The following is a 23,808-nucleotide window of genomic DNA, read 5'->3' as shown; positions in this document are numbered from 1 at the left end:
ATTTTTCCTAAGAGTAGTATTATATCACTTCATTTCTATTTTTTCATTATTGTTAAGGAATTTCCATGTCATTCATATTCTGGTGAAAAATAGATGCAAAAGTGTTCAAAAAAGTTTTGGAAATTCAGTAATAAAAAGTTAACCAATCTTTGTGGTCCAGGAGGTGGTACAGTGGATAAAGCATTGGAATTTCAACTATGAGTTTCTAAATTCAATCCCTGGCAGCACATGTACCAGAGTGACATCTCGTTCTTTCTCTCTCTCCTATCTTTCTCATGAATAAATAAATGAATTCTTTAAATAAAAAAAGCTGACTAATCTTATTAAAACATAAGCCAAGGGTATGAATAAGTATTTCTTCAAAGAAGATATAGTTGAAAGACACCCAACTTCATTAATAGAATACAAATCAAAGTACAAAATAGATACCACTTCCCTCTTGGATATTATAATAAAAAGTAAAACCAAGCCAAACAAAAATGGAGAAGAGCACATGGTATCAGAGATGTGGAGACACTAGTATTCTCACTCTTGTTGGTAGGAATGGAAAATGATTCAACTGCTTTGGGAAGTATTTGGCAGTTCTTTGAAAAGTCACTTCCTTATAAATACTCCAGAAATCCCATCCTTAAGAAATATACTCAGAGAAAAGAAAACACAGGCCCAAATGAAGACTCCTATACAAGTGTCCCAGAGGCATTGTTTCTGATAGAAAGTGAAAACCACCCAGGTGCCCATCAAATAAAAATGGGTAAAACTGAGCATGGTATATTCAATAATATAATATAATAGATACAATGTGATATAATAAGACAGATACAGTACAATCTGATAGATACAATGTGACAGATATAATAGAATAGGTACAGTGCAATGATAGATGCAATACAATAAAATGTAATACAATACATTTTACAATATAATGCTACATATATACAGTATAATGCTAATGCTTAATTAAAAGAAATGTGTTATTTACCTATACTACAGCACATTTAGACATTGAGTACTTTATATTATCTTTTTGTGTTTATTTATTTCTTTATTGGGGGATTAATGTTTTACATTAATACTTTTATATTATATTATTAATTTATTTAGGATATAGAGAAGTTGGGAGGGAAAGAGGAGTTAGAGAGGTAAAAAGACACCTGCAGCACTGCTTCATCACTTGTGAAGCTTGCTCCTACAGGTGGGGACCAGAGGCCCGAACCTGGGTCCTTGCACATTGTAATGTGCACAATTAACCAGTTGTGCCACAGCTGCCCTCCACAAGAAAACATTCTAGGTTCAGACTGCAGTGATGGTGGCAGAAGGCTATAAACATATTGGAAACCCTGAGCCAGAAGCTCTACATGGGTGGTTTGAAACAGCATATAAATCATGTCTTAATAAAGTCATGAAAAAGATAGATGCACTCCAGAGATGACTCAGAGAGAGTATTCACTCCAAGTTTATGCTTCTTGACTTTTGGGCCATTTCAGAAGCATAACAGATAGAGTGAAGTCCTTTTAAATACATAACCCAGTGTGGAGTGGCTCAGGCCAGAGTACACACTTGAACTCTTGGCTTGGACTGGCAGAAGATAATTGGGACCATGACCTGGAATTTTCTGCCTTGAACTCCCCCTTCTTCACAAGTGAGTGGTCATCTCTGGTTTACATAGTGACAACCCCGAGGCAGGTGTGAAGGAAGCAGCTGCCTTTATTGCTTTCCTTCATTTGAGACATTAGGGTTCTTTTCCCTTTTAATGAGACTGGGTCCTCTCAGAGAACAGGTTTGTGGCTAGCTTACCAGCACTAAATTATATCCTATGTAACAACACTCTGTGAGGCTGTTAGTACCCAAAGCAGGATGCTAGCTAAAATCTCAACTTTTTTAAAATTTTATTTTCTCAAGGACCCACGCATGGATCCCAGTTCGAGTCCCCAGCAGCAAAATAATTAATAATAATAATAACAATAATAATAATAAACTTTATGTATATGTTTATTGGATAGAGAAAGAGATAAATCAAGAGGGAAGGGAGAGAAAGAGAGATACCTGCAGCACTGTGTTATTGCATGTGAAGCACCACCCCCAAAATTAGGAGTCCCCTAGGGATCAGGGGCTTGAACCCAGGTCCTTGCACATGGTAACATGTAAACTCAACCAAGTGTGCCATAACCTAGCCATGTTTCAACTTTTCACTTCCAATAATTTGTTCTGTGTCCCAGGCCAATTCTTTCAAACTCTTTGATACCTGTTTCTTTCATCTGTATAATTGGAAAACAGTAGTTTCTATCTAACCTCATGGAACATCAAAATGTTAACCCAGATCTGACAACAGTTATGAAAATAATTGAAAATGGTGGTCACCTGGTAGAGCACACACATTGCTAGGACCTGGAAGCAAGCTTTGAGTCCCCACTTGCAGTGTGTGTGTGTGTGTGTGTGTGTGTGTGTGTGTGTAGCTTCATGAGTGGTGGAGAAGTGTTGTAGGTGTCTTTCTTCCATCTCTCTCTCCCTCTTGATTTACCTGTCTCTCACTTTTATATTAAAAAAAAACTGGAGATGTATAAAGCCCTCTATATATGTGAGATGACATTATTGTTATTTACTACAATATAAACATAGCTAAATAACAAGAATGAAGGGGAGATTTATGAATTGTTGGGCATATGTATTGTATTATACTTGTAGACAGAAGGGAAGGTGGAGCCACATCGGTGAGAATGGCATATAACATAGCAATGTGAGAACTTTTGGGAGTCGGCGGTAGCACAGCGATTAAGCACACATGGTGCAAAGCGCAAGGACAGGCTTAAGGATCTCGGTTCGAGCTCCCAGCTCCCCACCTGCAGGGGAGTCGCTTCACAGTGGTGAAGCAGGTCTGCAGGTGTCAAAAAAAAAAAAAAAGCAGTGTGAGAGCTTTCAAGAATGTGATATGGGAGATGGTGCGGTGGATAAAGCAGTGGACTCTCAAGCATGAGTTCCTGAGTTCAATCCTCAGCAGTACATGTACCAGAGTGATGTCTGGTTCTTTCTCTGTCTCCTCCTTTCTCATTAATAAATAAATAATATATATATTATCATTGTTGTGGTTATATTTGTTGTTGTTATTGATGTTCTTGTTGGGCAGGACAGAGAGAAAAGGAGAGAGGAGGGGAAGACAGAGAGGAGAGAAAGATAGACAGCTGAAGATCTGCTTCACCGCTTGTGAAGCAACCCCCCTGCAGGGGGCTGGAACCAGGATCCTTAAATGCCGGGCCTTGCACTTCACACCATGTGCACTTAACCCGTTGCACTACTGTGTGACCCCATAAATAAAATATTTTTAAAAAGAATTTGTGAGAATTGAATTTGATCTCTAACTGGAAATTTGGAGGAAGCATCCCCTGCACTCTTGTTCTCTTGATATCCAGCTCACTTCCCTGCCTATTCTCCTTGGATCTGCATGTCATGGAAGCTGATGGCTGAAGAAAGAACTAATTATAGACAGTAACTCATGTTGTGTGTCAGTTGCTTAGATTTTTAAGCCAAGCCTTTACCACAGTTTCCATAACCCAATAAAACCGCCAATTTTAAGTACCCCCAAATGCCTCAAAAGATCTTATATTTTTTCTATAGTGCAAAATATATTTGTTAGTAATAAGTTAATAGGACATGTATTTAAAAGTTGACCTTGTACTATCAAATATAGAGTGTCTGTGTTCTAGTTTTTAGCTGAAAATACAGTGAATTCTGTTCTCTTAGAGAAGACTCTAGAATGGACTATATCTTTGCCGCCAACTTAAAATATTAGACTATCAGAAGCTAAGCTGTAGTACACTCAGTAGAGTGTACATACATGTTATCATATACAAGGACCTGATTCAAATGCCCCCTAGTCCCAAACTGCAGGAGGGAAGCTTTACAAGTGGCAAAGCAGTGCTGTAGGTGTCTCTCTCTCCTCTTCTCTCAATTTTTCTTTGTCCCATCAAAGGGGAAAAAAGAATATCCTAACCCACACAAAATGGCTCGTACAGAGACTAACTTCTCTGGGTGTGGTGTGTGGTGCTAGTGGTACAAAGACAGAATCAGTTCAAACTTTATGCTGAAAGATACTTTGGTAGTTTAATTTCATTCTCTTTTTATTAGTGATTTAGTATTGGTTTACAGAATATAAGATAATAGGGTTACAACACCCTATTATCTTAATTTTTTTTCTGGTATTGTTCCCACCACCAGAGTTCTACATCTCCAATCCCTCCATTTTAAGCTACAGCAATTCTCTCAAGGTTATAGATGTGGGTTAGCTATTATTTCTATGACTATCTGGATATCTATATTTGTATATATTTGCCTTTTTTTAAAGGTCTCATCTTCTCTTCCTTTTCAAGTCACACACAGACCTATTACTACATCCAAATTTCCCTCCTTTTTTTTTTTTCTTGTTTATCCAGGTCCTGATGGAGTTGCAGTTCAAAGCCCTCTGGTCACCTTCTTCCATCCTTTCTCCACCACCAAGAGTGTGGCTCAAAATTATTTTTGGGGTGCAGAAGGTAGGAGTTCTGCCTTCTGTAATTTCTTCTTCACAGAACATGGACATTGCCAGGTAGATCCACACCCCCATAGCCTCTTTATATCTTTCCCTATTGGGCTAAAAGTCTGGAGAGGTGAGATTCCAAGACACATTGGTGAGGTTGTCTTCTTAGGGAAGTCAATTGATTTCTCAGGCCCAGTATATTTGGCTAAAGTCCATGGTAAGAATCCAGTAGCAGCATAATATCAGATGTCAGCATTAGTAACATTGATTTGGTTGAGATCAATAGAGATAGTATGACGGCAATGAATCAAAGAGAAGGAATATCAAGAAATATGGGCATAGTCCTAGAGGATCTAGGAATAGGAGAAATGAGGGTCTTAAAGAGAATGGGAAAGGTTTCTTGCAGTCTTATAAACAGTTTAAAATAGGGGGTCGGTAGTAGCGCAATGGGTTAAGTGCACATGGCCCAAAGTGCAAGGACCAGAGTAAGGATCCCAGTTAGAGCCCCGGCTCCCCACCTGCAGGGGGGTCACTTTACAAGCGGTGAAGCAGGTCTGCAGGTGTCTATCTTTTTCTCCCCCTGTCTCCCCTCCTCTCTCGATTTCTCTCTTTCCTATCCAACAACAACATTAGTGGCAACAGTAACAACAACGGTAACAAAATGGGAAAAAATGGCTTCCAGGAGCAGTAGATTTGTGGTGACAGCACCGAGACCCAGCGATAACCCTGGAGGCAAAAAAAAAGAGTTTAAAACAATAATAGTTAATTATTATATCCAGGTAGTTGGGGGTTTGTTTTCTATGAAAATCCAATGGTTAACATCTACAGTAATATACTTGTGCTCACTGTGCTTTGTGTTCTTTAGTGGTATCTGGAAATCTCCATATCTTAGATACTGATGGGTCAAATGGCTTTGACCTATGTGTCATGAAGTTGTAGTTAACTTATATATCTAATAAACTATATATATATATATATATATATATATATATATATATATATATATATCCTTGAACAATTTAAGCCCAGTGTCAAAGTTTGATAACTTTACAAACCTGAAACATAAAATATTTAGCTTAAAGAAAATATTTACTTTAACTTAAGGTTATGGTCTAGGCAGTTAGAGAATTTGAAGTATTACATCTACTTTCCCCCTGACATATTAGCTTGAGAGTGAATTTAGGCTATTCACCTTTAGGGTGATTATAATATATGTGGGTTACTTACATCCATTTAGATTTTTGTTTTGAGTTTTTTTTTAATTGTTTATTCTTTGCCTATTTGTTCCTATATTCCTTTTGTGTGAATTTGTTTCTTTCTTTTTTAAAAGGTCTTTGTATTTATTTATTTACTTTCCATTTTGTAGCCCTTGTTGTTTTTATTGTTGTAGTTATTATTGTTTTCATTGTTAGATAGGACAGAGAGAAATGGAGAGAGGAGGGGAAGACAGAGAGGGGGAGAGAAAGACACCTGCAGACCTGCTTCACCGCCTGTGAAGTGACTCCCCTGCAGGTGAGGAGCAGGGGGCTCAAACTGGGATCCTTGTTCCAGTCCTTGCTCTTCGCGCCACCTGCACTTAACCCGCTGCACTACCGCCTGGCTCCCTGTGAATCAGTTTCTATGGTGAGTTCCCCAAGAATTTTTCTTGTACTTTTGACTTATAAAACTTCCCCTGCACAGATGACCCATGTGGTGACTGGGGTGATTGAACCTGGGTCTTTGTGCATAGTGAAACATGTGCTCTACCAGGTGAACTATCACCCAGTCCTGGAAACTGCTCTTTTTTCTGTTTTTTTTTTTTTTTCAACAAAACAGGAAACAGCAAGTGTTGGAAAGGATGTGGAAAAAGAGGAACTCTGTTATACTGCAGGTGACAAGGCAAACCGGTACAGCCATTGTAGAGAACAGTATGGTGGATTTTTAGACAAATAGAAATGGAAATAGCTTATGGCCCAGCACTTTCATTCCTAGGCATTTATCCAAAAGATATGAAAACATTAATTCAAATGGATATATGCATCCCTATGTTCATAGCTGCATTATCACCTCTCTCTCTCTCTCTATCTCCCTCTCCCTTCCTTCCTTCTCCTTCTTCTTCTCTTCTTCTTCTTCTTCTTCTTCTTCATCTTCTTCTTCTTCTTCTTCTTCTTCTTCTTCTTCTTCTTCTTCTTCTTCTTCTTCTTCTTCTCTCTCTCTCTCTCTCTCTCTCTCTCTCTCTCTCTCTCTCTCTCTCTTTTATTTTCTCACCAGAACAATACTCAGCTCTAGTGGTGCTGAGGATTGAACCTGGAACCTTGGAGCCTCAGACTTGAAAGTCATTTTGCATAACCATTACACTATCTCCCCTATGCTATATTATTCCCAAGAGCCATAATATGGAAGCAACCTAAATGCTCATCATCAGATGACTGGATAAAAAAAAAAAAAACTGGGAGATGAAACTCAATGCCGTACTATTCAGCAGCTAAAAGAGAAGGTACTGTGTCCTTTGGGAATAAATAGATGGAAGGCAAGTGGTTATGCTTAGTAAAATAAGTAAAGAAGTGAATAAAAACTACTTGATGGTTTTACTCATATGTGCAATCTAGAGAATTGAAATACATATACTTGAAAAAAAATAATTCAATTCATATCTAAGGCCATGGGAGAACTGTGTTTTATATCTCTGGTAGTGGGAGTGGTATGGTATTATACCCTTATTATTTTATAATCTTATGAACCATTAAATCACTAATTAAAACAGAAAAACAAACAAAAGGTAAATAAGAATACAATAAAAAAAGAGAAAAGGAGAAAAGACTATCTCTTCCCCAATAGACACACAAAGAAAAAAATTGCCCTAGACACATGTGTGCCTGGCTCTCCAGCCCTAAGTTCTGAGAACTGTCCTGGAGGCCTGTCCCCACCCCCAATCCCTCACTGTGCTCTCTCTGCCCCCTTTGCTTTCTCATCTGACCAGGGTTGTCAAGAGGAAATTAATCTTTTGCAGCCAAATGAAATTTGGGCTTCCCAGCACTGGCCACTAATGAAAAATGCATTAATGGCCAGGATCAGAAAAACCCCTTGCTTGCTCCATACCAGAGGGTGCATTTAAATAATTCTATGAATATAGATCAATAAAACTAATTTACTTATAGCCTCTGTGCACTGTATTCAAATTGGCATCAGAGTCAGTCCTGCGACAGCATGGGGTATTAATTCGAGGCATCTATTGTTTTGCATATTAGATTCATCTTGCTCTCTGGATGGGAATGCATAGATGAGATTAAAACATACAGCCTGGGATTTGACATTAGGGACAGCCTGGTTTCATAACTCAGCCTGGTGGACCTGTATGTCACTGGAAAGGCTTGGAGAGGTCCCAGAGGGCTGGTTCTGAAAAACAAGGGTTAGTGGGGTTGGGGAAAAAGCTGGTTTTATTATTCAAGCTTAGAGCATATAAGTTGCAGTCTCTGAGGTGCCCCTGCTGTTGGGAGGTTTACTTCCACTACAGGGAGTATCAAGATGTGAATGTTGGGATCAAGACATTACTTCTTGGGGTCAGGCAATGGTGCACTTGATGAAGCACACATGTCACCATGCACAGGGTCACGGGTTAAGTCCCTGGATCCCACCTGCAGGGAGGGGAAGCTTTACAAGAGATATATCTCTTTCTTTCTCTCTCATCTCCCTCCTTCATTTCTTTGAATTTCTATAAAAAATCAATAAAAATTTAAAATGCCATTAGACGTGATAGATTCCTTGTGCAGGCATTGAACCCCAGTGATAACCCTGGTAGTAATGAAAAAAATATATATGTTTGGATAAAATCACTATATTTATGATGCAGAGTCACAAAGAGTAAATATGATGTTTCTTTTTTCTTTATGTCTTTGATACAGAGAGAGAGAGAGAGAGAGGGAGAGAGAGAGAGAGAGAGAGACTGTTCTAAAACTCATGAAGCCCACCTCTGAAGGTGAGGACTGGGGCTTGAACCTTGGTCCTTGCACATGGTAATGGGTATGCTCTGCCAGATATACCACTACTCAGTATCAAAAGACAATTTGAAAGTCTCCAAGTGGTCAACATCCTATCTTCATGAAACTCCTTCATATCTCATTCATCTTGAGATAATTTAGTGAGAGATCATCACTGTAAAGAGCCCACAACATGAATCTGAAGTCTGAGTCCTAACTCTACAACCATCCAAACCAAGAAGTCACCTTTTATCAGATAGGATAGAGATCACTTAAGGAGAGGAACAGATAAAGAGGTAGAGAGTCAGAGTGATGCCTGGAGCTCTCCTTTACCACTTCTGAGGCTTCCATCTGACCCTGGGGAACAAACTCATAATTTTTCACTTGGTAATGTAGCACTCAACCTAGAGAACTACCACCTGGCCCTTAAAATAAGATCTTTAGGAGCTTATCATTGACATGTGTCCTCAGGAGGTAACTAGGTTCCTTGTGATTTGCACCAAGTCAGGGTGCTCATATGCTTCAACAGCCCAACTTTTCTGGACTTATTTGGGCATGGAATCCTTCTGGGAAAAATTTTTAAAAAATGATTAATATTAATTTCAACTTTGCCTGTTAGGTGCAAAACAAGGACAATTAATCAAGTGGCAGCAGGGAAGGTAAAAAGTTCACACCAGCTCCTCCCTTACCAAAATATCCAAACAAAATTCATTCTGTCTCCCTACACCACACCTCCTCTCAGAAGTCTTCCTGGTATGCCCTTGGACGAAAATAAAACCCTAGAGTGTTCTGAGAGGTAATTATTCCCAGAAAGAAGCTCAGATTGGTCCAGGAAGACCCTCCCAAGGCCCAATGGTAGTAGCTCTTCTGTTTTTGCTCTTTACTGGTCATTTCTTGGCACAGTGTTGGGGGCTCCATCCAGTAAATAAATGAATAAAATATTTTTAAGGGAAAATCAACTTCTTTAAAGAACAAAAGAAGCTATTCAATTGAGAAAAATGTTCTCTGCTATAATTTTCTCAGCAATCCTGACAAAGCACTTTGTGTTTGTATTATTTCTATACTTTTGGCTGCACTGACCCCACCAAGAAAGGAGACTGTCCCCTTGCTTATGTTGAGGTGCTGTTGGTAGCACCAAGGGAAAGGGTTGCTTTTGGAGAGCCTCTGGCAAAAAGATGAATGAGGAAACAGAAATAACAGAGAGGACACATGGAAAACAGAGCCCATGGGACAAGTCCCTATGTTCATTCTCTACTATCAAAAGAGAGAAAATGTAGCAGAAAAAAAATGGCCAAGGGAAGCAGTGTTTGCCAGAGGAGGAGGCAGGAAGAGGTGGGGTGGTGCAGAAATCATATCACCACTCCATCAGAGGGTGTTGGGTCACCTTGCATGACCAAGTCTCATTGGCCTGGCTATGCTTGTTCAATTCATGGAGAGAGTATCCCAGTTTCATGAGACCTGAATTGGGCTTCTGCAGCTGATCACATGCCCCAGGGTTCCCTGCACTACTAGCTGCTTTGATCTTCAGAGTTATGTCTTTCATGCAATCTGCAACTGACAACCCTTCTCTCTAGATCACACATAGAACATACAGACAGCATCTTCTCTCCCTCACCTGGATCGTTTTCCATTAATAGACATAGCTGGAAAGTGGCTGTGCAGCCCAAGCAACATGGTTCTAGGTACCTCTGAACTCCACTGATGTTCTCCTGAATATGTAGACAGATAAGGATGAGGGGGAGAAGAAATGCATGATGAGCCCATAGGGAAGAAGGGGTAATAACAAAGGAACAGATGGTAGTGAGTAGATGGAAATGCCAGCTCTTCTTGCAGCCAGGGACATAGCTCAGCAGATAGAATGTGGGAGTTGTCTGTGTGTGGCCCAGGAAGGGAGTGAAAATAGAAGGGAACAGGGAGACAGATGATCAGGGTTTATCCCCATACTGCTGAGCAATGGGCCTTAAATCAAGGAATGCCAGTGAGCCACAGAGGCCTAAGATAGTAAGTGAATGGATGTCCCAGGCCCTATAGAAAGACATTGTACAGGTATATGAGAAATTGTACACGTGTCAACAACTGTGCTACAAGCCATTACACACCCAATTAAATGATTAAAACAAAACAAAAGCAAAACAAAAGGAAGAAGGAGGAAGAGGAGGACAAGGAGGAGAGGCAAAGAGAAAGAAGTTGCAGCTCTGCCCAAACCTACATATTAACTCAGAGAGACTAACTCTGTATTTCTGACTCTAAGATAATAAATAAGTGCTACTTTGTTGTATGCTTTACATTGGGTAGTTCTCCCCCGCCAAGAGAATTGCATCAGTCCTGTTAATTTCGCGGGCCCGCTTGGCCCCGCCCCTAGGGACCCTGCCAGAGTTCCTGAGTTCCAGAGTAAGGGAGAGGGTTCCTGAGTTCGAGAGTAAAAGAGAGAGTGCTTGTGCCGCCGCAAAGAGACAGCAGAGTTCTGTTTGGTGATTAGTTTGTCTTAGTTTATGAATCGTTGTTCCTGAATAAAGAAATACAGCTTCCCTGCCCAGCTGTTGTCTCCGCGTCTCTGTTACCCGCCTGTGAAGCTAACCCGCCTGGCAAGAGCCGACGAATTTTAACAACACTACTTTAGAATAGCAAATCATTGGGAAATTGTGAGATACTAGAGCGTGAACCTGGGGGATGTGCATGGCAAGGTCTGTTCCCTAGCTGTTGTACTCTCTCAGTCCCTATAAGATTCTGTACAGTATCTACATTAAGTTTCTATGCCCTGTATTCAAAGAAGTATTCACAGTGGCATTTCCTTGCTAAGAACTTAATAGAGTAAGAAAAATGAAATTTCAAAGTAGGCATATTTTTACATTGTCGTTTAAGTATTTTCTCATTGTAAATCAACTGGGTAGAAATGGTTCCTCTGGAGCCAAGGGAAAAGTGGGATTTTGCTAACCAGGGTTGTCGGTTGTCAGAATGTTCTGTCTGAAATTTTCCACAGCAGATAGCAGCTGTCTTGGGTGCTTATCTCTCTATTTCTATCTCTCTATATCATCTATCTCTATCTCTCTAACTTGATTCCCTTGTCTATAGGTCCAGAAAGATGACAGATACCAGGGCCCATTTCCAATGTTCATTTGACCTCAGCAGGAACAGCCAAGATGATTTAATGGATCTTTTTTCAGTTCCAACTTCCACCAGCTTCAGCACATCTTGGGCAGTCCAGTCATTGATTACTTTCAAGAAATCAGGCTGGCTGGATGTGACTTTCATTCTAATTAGCCCTCTGCTTTCCAGCGGCCTAAAACCATCTCTTGCCAGCAATGACTGAACACCATCAACAGGTGAATGTACAGCCTTGAGCCCTTTGAGTTTGGCTCAGTTTTCCAGATCTCCTTCTCATTATCTCTTATCTGACAAGCCTTATTACAGAGAACTGCACTGTGGCCCAGACTTATTTTTTAAATGCATTAAATCATTGGCCCTAAGAACAGAGAAAATAGTGAAATCCTTTTTGCCCTTCACAGCCCAGATCAGGCCTGTTCTTTTCCTGAGCAATTCAAAACAGATGAAATATCTCTTTAGTCCAGTATTTTCTCCTTAAAAATTTAACATACATATTCATAGTGTTCTTTTTGCTTAATTTCTTTTTCCTTTTTGACCAGGAACAGATTTGAGGGCAGTGATTGAACTGAGTGCTACTTACAATTCCAATGCCTAGTGGGAGGATGTTAAAGTTATTCATAAAAGCTTTTAATGAGGTGGCACAGTGACTAAAGCACTAGGCTTGCAAGAAGATATTTCAATTCCATTTTATTTTATTTATAAAAAGGAAACACTGACAAAACCATAGGATAAGAGGGGTACAACTACACACAATTCCCACCACCAGAACTCTGTTTCTCATCCCCTCCCTCCCTTGAAAGCTTTCCTACTATTTTTTAGGATTTAATTTATTTATAAAATAAAAATAGAAAATATTGATTAAAAACATAGGATAAGAGGGGTAAAATTCCACACAGTTCCCACCACTAGAGTTCCATATCCCATCCCCTCCACTGGAAGCTTTCCTATTCTTTATCTTTCTGGGTAAGCGATTTCAATTTCAATACCAGAAATTGCATGTGCCATAGTGATGCTCTGGTTCTCTCTTCTCTCCTCTCTTCTTGTCCTTGTCCTTGTCTCATTCTCCCTCTCCTTCTTCTGCTCCTTTTCTTTTTCTTTATTTTATTTCTTTCTCTGTCTCTCTCTCTTATACTAATTTATTATTATTTTTTAATATTTATTTATTCCCTTTTGTTGCCCTTGTTGTTTTATTGTTGTAGTTATTATTGTTGTTGTCGTTGTTGGATAGGACAGAGAGAAATGGAGAAAGGAGGGGAAGACAGAGAGGAGGAGAGAAAGACAGACACCTGCAGACCTGCTTCACCACCTGTGAAGCGACTCCCCTGCAGGTGGGGAGCCGGGATTCGAACCGGCATCCTTATGCCGGTCCTTGTGCTTTGCACCACCTGCGCTTAACCCGCTGCGCTACAGCCCGACTCCCTCTCTTATACTAATTTATATATGAACATTAGGTGACAAAACTGTATCAGACAGATTTCCAGATGGATTTCCTTACTTCTAAGAACGGAGCAAAAATTTAACCACACTGACCACAGAATAAGAATGTTCAGGAAAGTTTTAGAAACACACTATCTAAAATGAGAGATTGAGAGACAGAGACAAAGAGAGATAACCTGTTCTGATACTTCCTCCAGAAAATTCAGGGTTCAAGAAGGCATGGTTGGAAAAGAGTATGGCTGTGAAGTCAACATGTTGTTAATGTATATTTTTTTTCTTTTTAAATTTTTCAAAAAAGGGAGTTGGGCGGTAGCACAGTGGGTTAAGCACAGGTGGCGCAAAGTGCAAGGACCAGCAGAAGGATCCTGGTTTGAGCCCCCAGCTTCCCACCTGCAGAGGGGGTCACTTCACAGGTGGTGAAGCAGGTCTGCAAGTGTCTTTCTCTCCCCCTCTCTGTCTTCCCTTTATCTCTCTATTTCTCTTAGTCCTATCCAGCAATGACAACAATAATAACTACAACAATAAAACAACAGGGGCAACAAAAGGGAATAAATAAATAGAAAAAAAGATTTAAAATAAAAATATATTTAAAAAATTGTTTTTCACAAGCACTTATTTCCAGAAGAGTTGTGCTGGGTACTCTATATGGTCACCCTCATCTAAAACTGGATACCCAGGCCCCTAAACCTTGTTCTTTCATACAGTTGGCTATAGGATTGTAGAGGGAGGATAAATGGAGTGAAACAGGATAATGGAAGGCAAAAAATAATAATAATAAACTTAATGCAGCCCAGGAGGTGGTGTAGTGGCATGAGCATTGGCATCTCAAGTCTGAGGTCCTGAGCTTGATCCCAGTCACTGCATGTGCTAATGTGATGTTCTGTTTATCTCTCTCTTTTTTTCTTCTTTCTCTCCAGTGCTAATACCTCTTAAAAATAAATAAAGATAAACTTGCTGATTTTCTATCTCAAATTCTTTTAATTGCCACTTTTAAAGAGACTCAGATGAGGAAAGAATCTCTAAACACTCCATAAGAGAGACTCTAGAGAGACTCAAGGGCCTCTCACTATTGAGGGGCTTATAATTTTTTAATGACTTAATAATGACTGAAAAGATTGTGGGATAGAGGGGTACAATATTTATGGGGTACAGAAGGTAGGAGGTCTGGCTTCTGTAATCGGACTTGGGCATTGACAGGTCAATCCATATCCCCAGGATATTTCTTTCTTATTTTTTATTGATTTAATAATGGTCTACAAGACTGTGGGATAAAAAGGGTAGAATTCCATACAATTCCCATCACCATTCCTTACCTTGGAAAGTTCCCTATTCTTTATTACTCTGGGAGTATTAATCAAATAACTTTATGGGGTGCTGAAGGTGGAAGGTCTGGCTTCTGTAATTGCTTCTCTGCTGGACATGGGGCATTGACAGGTTGGTAAATGCTGGGCTAGTGTGGGGGTGATGCCTCAGGAACCAAACACATGGCACAAGGCAATGCAATATCTTTATTGATCAGAGAGCCAAGGCTCTTAAAGGGCCAACCAGGAAGTGGCAAGTTGGAAATCGAAATGGCTATGAAAGGGGCAGAGAAAGGCAAAAGGGGGCTGGGAAGGTAGAAACTTCCTTAGCAACTGTTGCGAAGGTTTTAACTGGTAAGATTAATACTATCCTGCAGCCAGGGAGGGTCTTGAGGGTAGAAAGAAGATAGATCAAAGGAATAGAATGGGTGGGGATCTTTCAGGCAAAACAATGATTATGTAGATAGGCCATAGTATCAGGAATACAGGGTGCTTTGTGAGGCTCCTCACAATTTCCCGACAGATAAATACCCTTAACATGTTTCTATCTCTCCTTAGTGGGGTAGGGCTCTGGGGAGGCGGGATTTCAGGACTCATTGTTGAGGTCATCTGTCCAAGGAAGTCATATTAGTGTCATGGTAGCATCTGAAACTTGGTAGCTGATAAGCAATAAGATATAAAGCAGAACAATTTGTTTAATAATCAGGAACCTAAATATAAGAATATAGGAGATGAGATTTGGGGTCTCCATTTTGGAAAAAGCTAGGAAGTCTATTTCAGGTATATTCCAAGGGCCCATGACTTTACTAATTTTTGCCTGAGCTAACATGTAGGTGGGATAAATGTATTGCCAGAGGAGATGGTGTGAGTTGGGAATAAGACTAGAAAGCTGGATCAGGCAAAGAGTAGTTCCCAAATATGGGAATATATATATATATCATTAACTATAAACACCAAAACACCATCAGTCTGACCTAGGCCTCATGTCTATTCATATTTAACACAGGAGACTGTGTAATCTCAGGATCCCTGTAGGTATGAGCTCAAATTCCATGGCCATAACAAGGAACATTCTAGGCTGCACTTATTTCAGGGCTAGTCTTCCTTGAACTGCAGTGTATGTTGATCCAGCTTCCCTTTGGGGAGTGGGGCAATTTCTACCATTTTTGTTCTACATTGAGGGCAAGGTCCTGTATGTAGAGGCCCTCAAGAGGGCTTATGATGTTCTTGATGGTGATGACCAGTAATGGTGGAGAGAGGTATCTGTTAGAGGTCTAGGCCCATCACATCTATGTGGGAATCCCAGGATTTCCACTAGACAGGGCACATGTATCCATAAATCAGGGGAGAATATATATCTTAAAGTAAAATAGTGGCTTCTGATTTTGTTTCTCTTCCTGACACACCCTATGGTATCTGGTTTGTATTCTTAGGAGAAGAATTTAGTAATGGGAACTACCTGTAGACGCCCCCCCCACACACACACATACAGTTTTCTGCTGAGTAAATAAAATTTGCCTCTGATTATTCCTAGCTAAAAGTGTTAGAAGCATTTGTTTTTTTGCTTTTGTTAATTGTGAGAAGAGCCAAAGTAGCCTGGATACAGCAGGCTTTCTCATTAGTGAGATAATAACAGGGAGGGCTGGGTCATTTGAAAATGAATCTCTTTTGCATGGTCAGTGAGTAGTATTTCTCTCTCTGTAGGACTGCTAATTTTGGAAGGCATTGGCTAGGAGTATGGCTTAAAACCTGTCTTTACCTTTATAATACTGTGGACTTTTACTTGTTTGTTTGTTTTTCTCTTCACCTCCGTTGCTCCACTTCCCTCCTTGGTGTGGTGAAAATAAGAGGGATTTGTCCTTTGTGACTTTCAGAGTTTAGGGAGAGAAAGTAGTTGGGAGTAACTGACCCTCTGACTGGTGATGTCTTGGTCCTCTTTCTGCCATCATCTGTACACATGAACATGATACAGGGAGCCCAGGTCACCCATGAGTGGTTTCAAGACTGATATAGTTGCATTGACACAAAAAGATGGTCCATATATGGTTTACTATAGTAAGTAGAAACACAGAGAGCAAATATCCATGGGAAGGCTAAACTATAAAGGATGCATTTCACTCAGGAACCTTAAATATCTAGAGTATTGAGCTCTTAGACATAAATAAATAAAACAACAAAAACAAGGGGATGTTTTTTGTGTGAAACTCCACAGCAGTGCTAATTTTCAACCCTTAATAATTCCTCCAGATTATTGTTTGTAAAATCTGTAAAAGGAAGCTTGTGAGTTTGCAAAATTATGGTATTTAAGTAAGAATAACATTATTCAAACATCTGGGGCTGTGACTGTCATAAGGTGAGTGCCATCAAATGAAAACTATTGGGTTAGAAATTATTTTCCATAGAATCAATCCCTTCTCTTATGATAACAAAATTCCTAATTTAAAAATCAGCAAATAGCAGAGTGTATTTTCCATAGTTTCTGATTCAAATGATGCATCCAGTGAAATGGAGGGAGTCATGTGGTAGCTCTTTTTAAGAGAACTCTATATGGGGACTCACCCTTCTTATCCCAGAGGCCAGGCTGCCTTTGTCTTCTATTGTTTTGCTGCTCAAGATGATAAGAGCTGTGGAAGCCATCTTGTCAGACAGGGTCAAAGATCAGAAAATCAATGGATGGATGAATAGTGGTCCCTGATGAGTTTGAAGCTGCCATACAAATCCTGGATTACTTATCTTTGTTACTTATTATTCAAGTATTCTAGTTTGTGCACACTAACTTAATTCTAATTGATGTAGTTCAAGGCATTATCAATTATGTGTGTGAATACATACATATATATGTATAGATAGAAAAAGATAATGATTATGCATACATATATTAAATATAGTTTAAGAAAGGGTCATCTTAATACTCATTGAGTGTTTATGTAACAAGCACAGAGTGTAGATATGGACAGTGAAACCTAAAAAAAAATGAAATGAATAGGAGAGATGATGGGATGTCACTATTGAACTATGAAACCCATAAGAAAAATCAAGCAGTCAAACCCATTCTAATGAAAGTTAAAAATTTGAGATATTTGCGTATATTTAGCCTTGTATAATATCTGAAAAATACAGAAGCTAGCAACACTATGTTGTCGTATGCTTTACATTGGTTTGTCCTAGCCCTCCCCCCCCCGCCAAGAGAATTGGATCAGGCCTGCTAATTTCGCGGGCCCACTTGGCCCCGCCCCAGAGGAACCCCGGGAGAGGGTTCCTGAGTTCGAGTGTGACAGAGTTCCTGGGTTCCTGAGTTCAAGAGTGCGAGAGTTCCGGAGTTCCTGAGTTTGAGAGTGCCAGAGTTGGAGAGTTCCTGAGTTCCTGAGTTCGAGAGTTTCGGGTTTTCAGAGTAAGAGAGAGTGCCAGAGTGCCAGAGTTTCAGAGGGTTCCCCAGTACGAGAATTGCTGAGTTCCGGAGTTCCAGAGTTGGAGAGTTTCAGGGTTACAGAGTAAGAGAGAGTTCCAGTGTGCCAGAGTTTCAGAGGGTTCCCCAGTATGAGAGTTCCAGAGTTCCAGAGTTGGAGAGTTCCCGAGTTACAGAGTAAGAGGGAGTGCTTGTGCCGCCGCAAAGAGACAGCCGAGTTCTGTTTGGTGATTAGTTTGTCTTAGTTTGTGAATCGTTGTTCCTGAATAAAGAAATACAGCTTCCCTGCCCAGCCGTTGTCTCCGCGTCTCTGTTACCCGCCGTGAAGCTAGCCGGCCCGGCAAGAGCCTCCGAAATTTTAACAACACTATGTAACCATTTTCATGCAGCAATTTGGAATGCAGTTAAATCTTTTTTTTTAACTTTTATTTATAAAAAGGAAACACTGACAAAAACAATACAATAAAAGGGATACAACTTCACACAATTCCTACCACCAGAACTCCGTATCCCATCACCTCCACTGATAGCTTTCCTATTCTTTATCCCTCTAGGAGTATGGACCCAGGGTCATTATGGGGTGCAGAGCTGGAAGGTCTGGCTTCTGAATTTTTTCCCTGATGAACATGGGCGTTGGCAGGTCTATCCATACTCACAGCCTGTCTCTCTCTTTACCTAGTGAGGCAGGGTTCTGGGGAAGCGGGGCTCCAGGACACATTGGTGGGGTCACCTGCCCAGGGATGTCTGGTTGTCATCATGTTAGCATCTAGAACCTGGTGCCTAAAAAGACAGTTAACATATAGAGTCAAAAAAAAAATTGTTGACTTATCATGAACCTAAAGGCTGGAAAAGTTCGTATGAAGAATTGAGGAGTCTCCATTTTGTAGATAGTTAGTAGTCCTATTTTACTTATATTCTAAAATGCCCATGACTATAAATTTTCTTTCCTGAGCCTGACATCTGATATGCACTTGCATCTAAGTTATTGTCTGGGGAGATGATGTCATGGCTGAAAAAAGCACCAGAAAGCTGGATTAGGGAAGAAATCTTCTATGCAATAAGCTTCTACTTCTTTCTTCATCTACAGTTCCCACCACTGTAATGCATGGCCCTTCCTCTTCACTCCTTCCCATATCTGCTATATCTTCTTATCTTTTGGATCCCAGCTTAAAATGTTCTTTCCTAGGGAAGCCTTGCTTTGCCTCTATGTCTAATTCAAATGCCATTCTTTTTTTTATTAAAACAAAACAAAACAAAACAACAAAAACAACAAAAACGACTTTTCCCCAAGATTCTCAGCTCTGTGTAGGCTTCGTGTTTGTCATTTCCACAACTACATATCTATCACTTATAATGTCTGGTCCTGGAAGGGCCATTCTGAGTACATGATTGAATGACAAGTGTCCTTCTTCTCACTTGGTCAAGTGTTAAGACTGGTCAGCTGATGTGGGCAGTCAAGAGTTCAGCCTCAATTGGAGCCCAATGGAAATGCCAGCAGGTGATTCTTTGATTGTGTTTGATGGATTTTAGTGTCAACATGGGCCACTCTTGACTTTCCTGATCAAAGAAATGAAGACCCCCTTAATCGATTTCCTGTGATGAAGCAAAGGGAGATTTCTGTGGGTACTATCACCTAACGAATGGAGAATTTCCTGCCTGCCCAGAAAGCAAACAGGTATCTCAGACGATCGACAAGCAGAGAGAAGCAATTTGTGCTTCCTGTCTGACAGCCCATTTTTCCAACAGCCCCCAGCCAACTAGGCAGCCAGCAAAAGAGCCAGATGAATTGGATTGGCTCTGCCTGGGAGATATGATCATCTGGTGAGCAAAACAATGTGTTCAAATTGGCACCAGTTGGAGCAGGGGCTGGGCAGACAGAGTTCTATTGTGGCTATTAGGCAGTCCAGTGCTCACCCCAATCTCCAGAGCTGGTTCCTCTTTTACCTGACATTGTGTTGAGGGATCTCAGGGGACAAATCAAGCCACCAATGATGGATTCTTTTAGGGCAATATTCTTTTTTCATTCCTATTAATCTGCTGCTCACCCATCTTTCTTTTCCCTCTCAATCTGTAAATTCTCACTCCTAAGTGGTACAATCGAATGGCACCATTGCTTTATAAAGCAAGATTAAGCTAGTCTTGGCTTGAAGGAGGAACAGGGAGAAATCACCTTTACAATCACTGCTGAGATTTTTCTTCTTGGGGAAAGGCATCATGCTTTCTAAAAATGAATGTTTGTGTCCCTCAATGTTTGGGCAGGAACACATACTCAGGACACCTTCTAATCTGAACAGCTATCTTCAAAATGCCTTCAAAGAGGGTTACTCACAGTGTTCAACCACATTGCTTAGTGGTGTTGACCTAAATTTGAATCTTCTGGTCTTAAGCCTCCTGTTTACCATTCTGGCTTTCAAATGATAATTATCAACATCATTATCATTGTCATCATTATTGTTATTACTTTAATTGCAGCCATTCGGGATTAGTCCCTGCAAAGATTAACCTACTGTTTTCAGTGGCCATTTCTTCCTTTTTCTTTTTCCCCTTTTATTTGATAAAGGACAGGAAGGTATGTGGGGAAACAAGAAAAAAAACACCTACAGCAGTGCTCCCCTCCCTGCAGATGGGAACCCAGGGTTTGAACTCAGGTCCTTTCTCCTTACACAAAGTGACATGGACACTCTACCTGGTGCACCATCACCTAGTCCTCAAAACATTTCTATTATTAAAAAATCTCTCTATCACCATGAAATATTCCAGCTATGATGAATATGGTCATTATTTTCTGTTTTGTTGATCCTTCTCATTTACGATTTGCCTTATTTCCTGTCTTTTTATAGTTTTATTTATTTTTCAATTATTTCATTGTTGTCTGGGCTTCACTGTTCCAGGATGACTTTTCAGATAGAAAGAGATAGGCAGAGTTAGTGCTAGGGATGGAAAGGTAACCAGAGCACTGAAGTTCTCATCAGTACTTCTTCTTCTTCTAGCATTTGCCCTTCTTCCGTAGCAAGTCAACAGCGTTAGGTTGAGCCTGATGTAAAGTTTCGAGACCTCCTTTGAATCTGGAGAGGTGGCAGTCATTGACTATGTGGGTCATAGTCTGTCTGTAGCCGCAGGGGCAGTTCGGGTCGTCTCTGGCTCCCCAGCGATGGAACATAGCGGCGCACCGGCCATGGCCTGTTCGATAGCGATTGAGGAGGGCCCAATCATAACGTGCTAGGTCAAAGCCGGGTTGACGCTTGCAGGGGTCTGTGATGAGGTGTTTGTTCTTTACCTCAGCTGACTGCCAACTCTGTTTCCAAGAGTCTGGAACAGAGAAGTTCAGTGTAGGCGTAGGGGACCAGATTGGGTGACGAGATGTCAAGCGTTGGACAGGGTGGGCGAAGATATCCGTGTATATTGGCAGGTCCGTTCGAGCGTAGACATGGGAAATGAACTTAGATGATGCTGCATCCTGACGAATATCTGGCGGGGCGATGTTGCTAAGAACTGGCAGCCATGGAACCGGGTGGAATGGATGGTTCCAGAAATTATCCTCATGGAGGAATATAATTTGGAATCGACCAAGTGGACATGGGAGCTACAGAACCATACTGGGGCACAGTATTCTGCAGTGGAATAGCATAATGCCAGAGATGATGATCGTAGTGTGGAAGCTCTCGCGCCCCATGAGGAGCTGGCCAGTCTAGCAATGATGTTATTCCTCGCGCCCACCTTTGCTGCAGTTTTTATGAGATGTTTGTGAAATGACAGAGTGCGATCGAGAGTAACGCCAAGATAGACTGGCTGGGCTTCATGCCGGATTCTCGTGCTGGATTCATCAGTACTGAGGAAGTCAAACTCAAATCTGATTGACATACACGACAAAGCAAAGGCACTAACTAGGTTAGATATCTTGTTGGAGATAGGTGTGTGTGTTTTCTTGATTTAAAGTAATCAGAACCAAAACACTAGACTTCCTTTATCTTCAAATGATTTTGTTTTCATTTCAAAAGTAATATTGTACTATAAAATCCAAAATACAGTTATATCTAACAAAGTAAGTAATAATTTCTAAAGAATCATCTCATAGGTAAACATTATATTTACTTTAAAAAGTGATTTTTATTGTAGACTTGTTCATTTGGAATATAAACAAAGTTCACTCATTTATTTGATTAATGCATTTGTATATATATTTAATTTACTTTTAGTTAAGTCTTACCTATTGATAGTTCCCTCCCCTGTTTATTTATCCTGCTTTTCATGGAAAAACTTCATAAAGAAACTGCATCAAAATATCTCACATGCTAGATTTCTCAGACACCATTTATTAAGTATTTCTCCATTTTTTCTATTTCCTATGGACTGAAAACAAGATCTACAACTTGTATTGGGTTTCAATATATTTGGGGCTTACTTCATAGTAGATATTGTGTCCCCACTAATGTGCCACTTAGGAAGTAAAGAATATCCACTTACATAATTTTCAGAGAGGACAAAATTGGTCAGAGGTCTGGTCACTGCTCTTTTGACTGGAGGGCTCCTTTTCCCAAAGTCAGGCCCTGCCCTCTTCTCCCCTCCTTCCTTTTTTTCCTACAGATTCAGGAATGGTGCCTAAGTAATAAGGGGCTCCTAAAGGCCATTTAAACAGCACTCCCCCAAATCCTACCTCTAACTAGGCTCATATAATGATTTCCTGGCTGGTATATGATAGGATTCTGAATGGCTCTCCAGGGGGCTGTATAGGACAAAATACTCTGTGAATTGCTGTCTAAAAAAGAGAGTCAAATTTTAGAAGGCATTAGAAAAATTGATAGGGATTGATAAATCACCAGGAAGCATATTCTCTATGGTGTCTGGAACAAAATTCTGCCTGAGTCTTCATCTCTATAAATAAAGAGAAATTGGCCAGGAAAATGTCTAAGTCCTTCTGAGTTATCAAAGTGGAGAGTTTCAGGTTGATCCCACCACATGCTGTGAGCAAGGACCCCTGGACAAGTGTGTTTGAACCTGGATGCTGAATATGATCCTGGGTACCAGGAGCCAAAGGCTTGCATTTCAAGGAACAGATTGCCCCTTTGAAATGATCGAGTCTACTTGACTGAAGAACACACAAGTTATTTGCTTTTGTAACACTTTTAGCCTCTGGATGATCCATGCAAAGGGAATGAAAGAACCTCAGAGTGTTAGAGGGTAGGGAATGGGACACAATCTATAGCTAGTGCTACTTGCTAGTTCCAAGTCAATGATTCAATACTTTCTTACTCATCTTCAGTCCCATTTTGGTGATTGATAAAAATGAAACCAGATTCTTATTCCTATGAAGGAAGATAGTAACTAAACTTAAGAAACATCTTTTCTTTCTTTCTTTTCTTTTCTTTTTGTCTCCAGGGTTATTGCTGGGGCTCGGTGCCTGCTCTATGAATCCACTGCTCCTGGGGGCTACCCTTACCCTTTTGTTGCCCTTGTTGATTATCATTGTTGTTATTGCTGTTGTTGTTGTTGTTGTTGGGCAAGACAGAGAGAAATGGAGAGGGGAGGGGAAGACAGAGAGGGGGAGAGAAAGATAGATACCTGCAGACCTGCTTCACCACCTGTGAAGCAACCCCCCTGCAGGTGGAGAGCGGGGGCTTGAACCGGGATCCTTAAGCCGGTCCTTGCTCTTTGTGCCACCTGCGCTTAACCTGCTGCGCTACCCCCTCCCCCCAAGAAACATCTTTCCAACTTCCTGGACTTTCATACTGCTAATATCTGTAGATCTAAATTTCAAGTACATGACAAAAGAAAGACCTCACCATTCAGTCATTGTCATCTCCACACATATTCTCCCAAGATATGGAGTTGACAGCTCACCGAATAACTTGAGGTTGAAAAGAAGACCAGAAGAAACATGTGTCTCTCTATAAATAACTAAAGACTTCTGTTGTGGGAAGTGAACTAAGATCATTCTGTATGGTTCCAGATACAGAGAACACAATCCAGACCAACAAAGGAGAAGGGAAAAAAATTTACCTAAAGACTACCAAGATGGCTCACATGGAGGTGTGCAGGACCCAAGTTCAACCTGGCCCCCAGTGCACTGGAGCAGATCTTCAGTGATGTAATATTTTC

The sequence above is a fragment of the Erinaceus europaeus genome, chromosome 9 (assembly GCF_950295315.1).
Source record: "Erinaceus europaeus chromosome 9, mEriEur2.1, whole genome shotgun sequence".
In the NCBI taxonomy this organism is placed as follows: Eukaryota; Metazoa; Chordata; class Mammalia; order Eulipotyphla; family Erinaceidae; genus Erinaceus; species Erinaceus europaeus.
Note: the sequence above shows the minus strand (reverse complement) of the source record.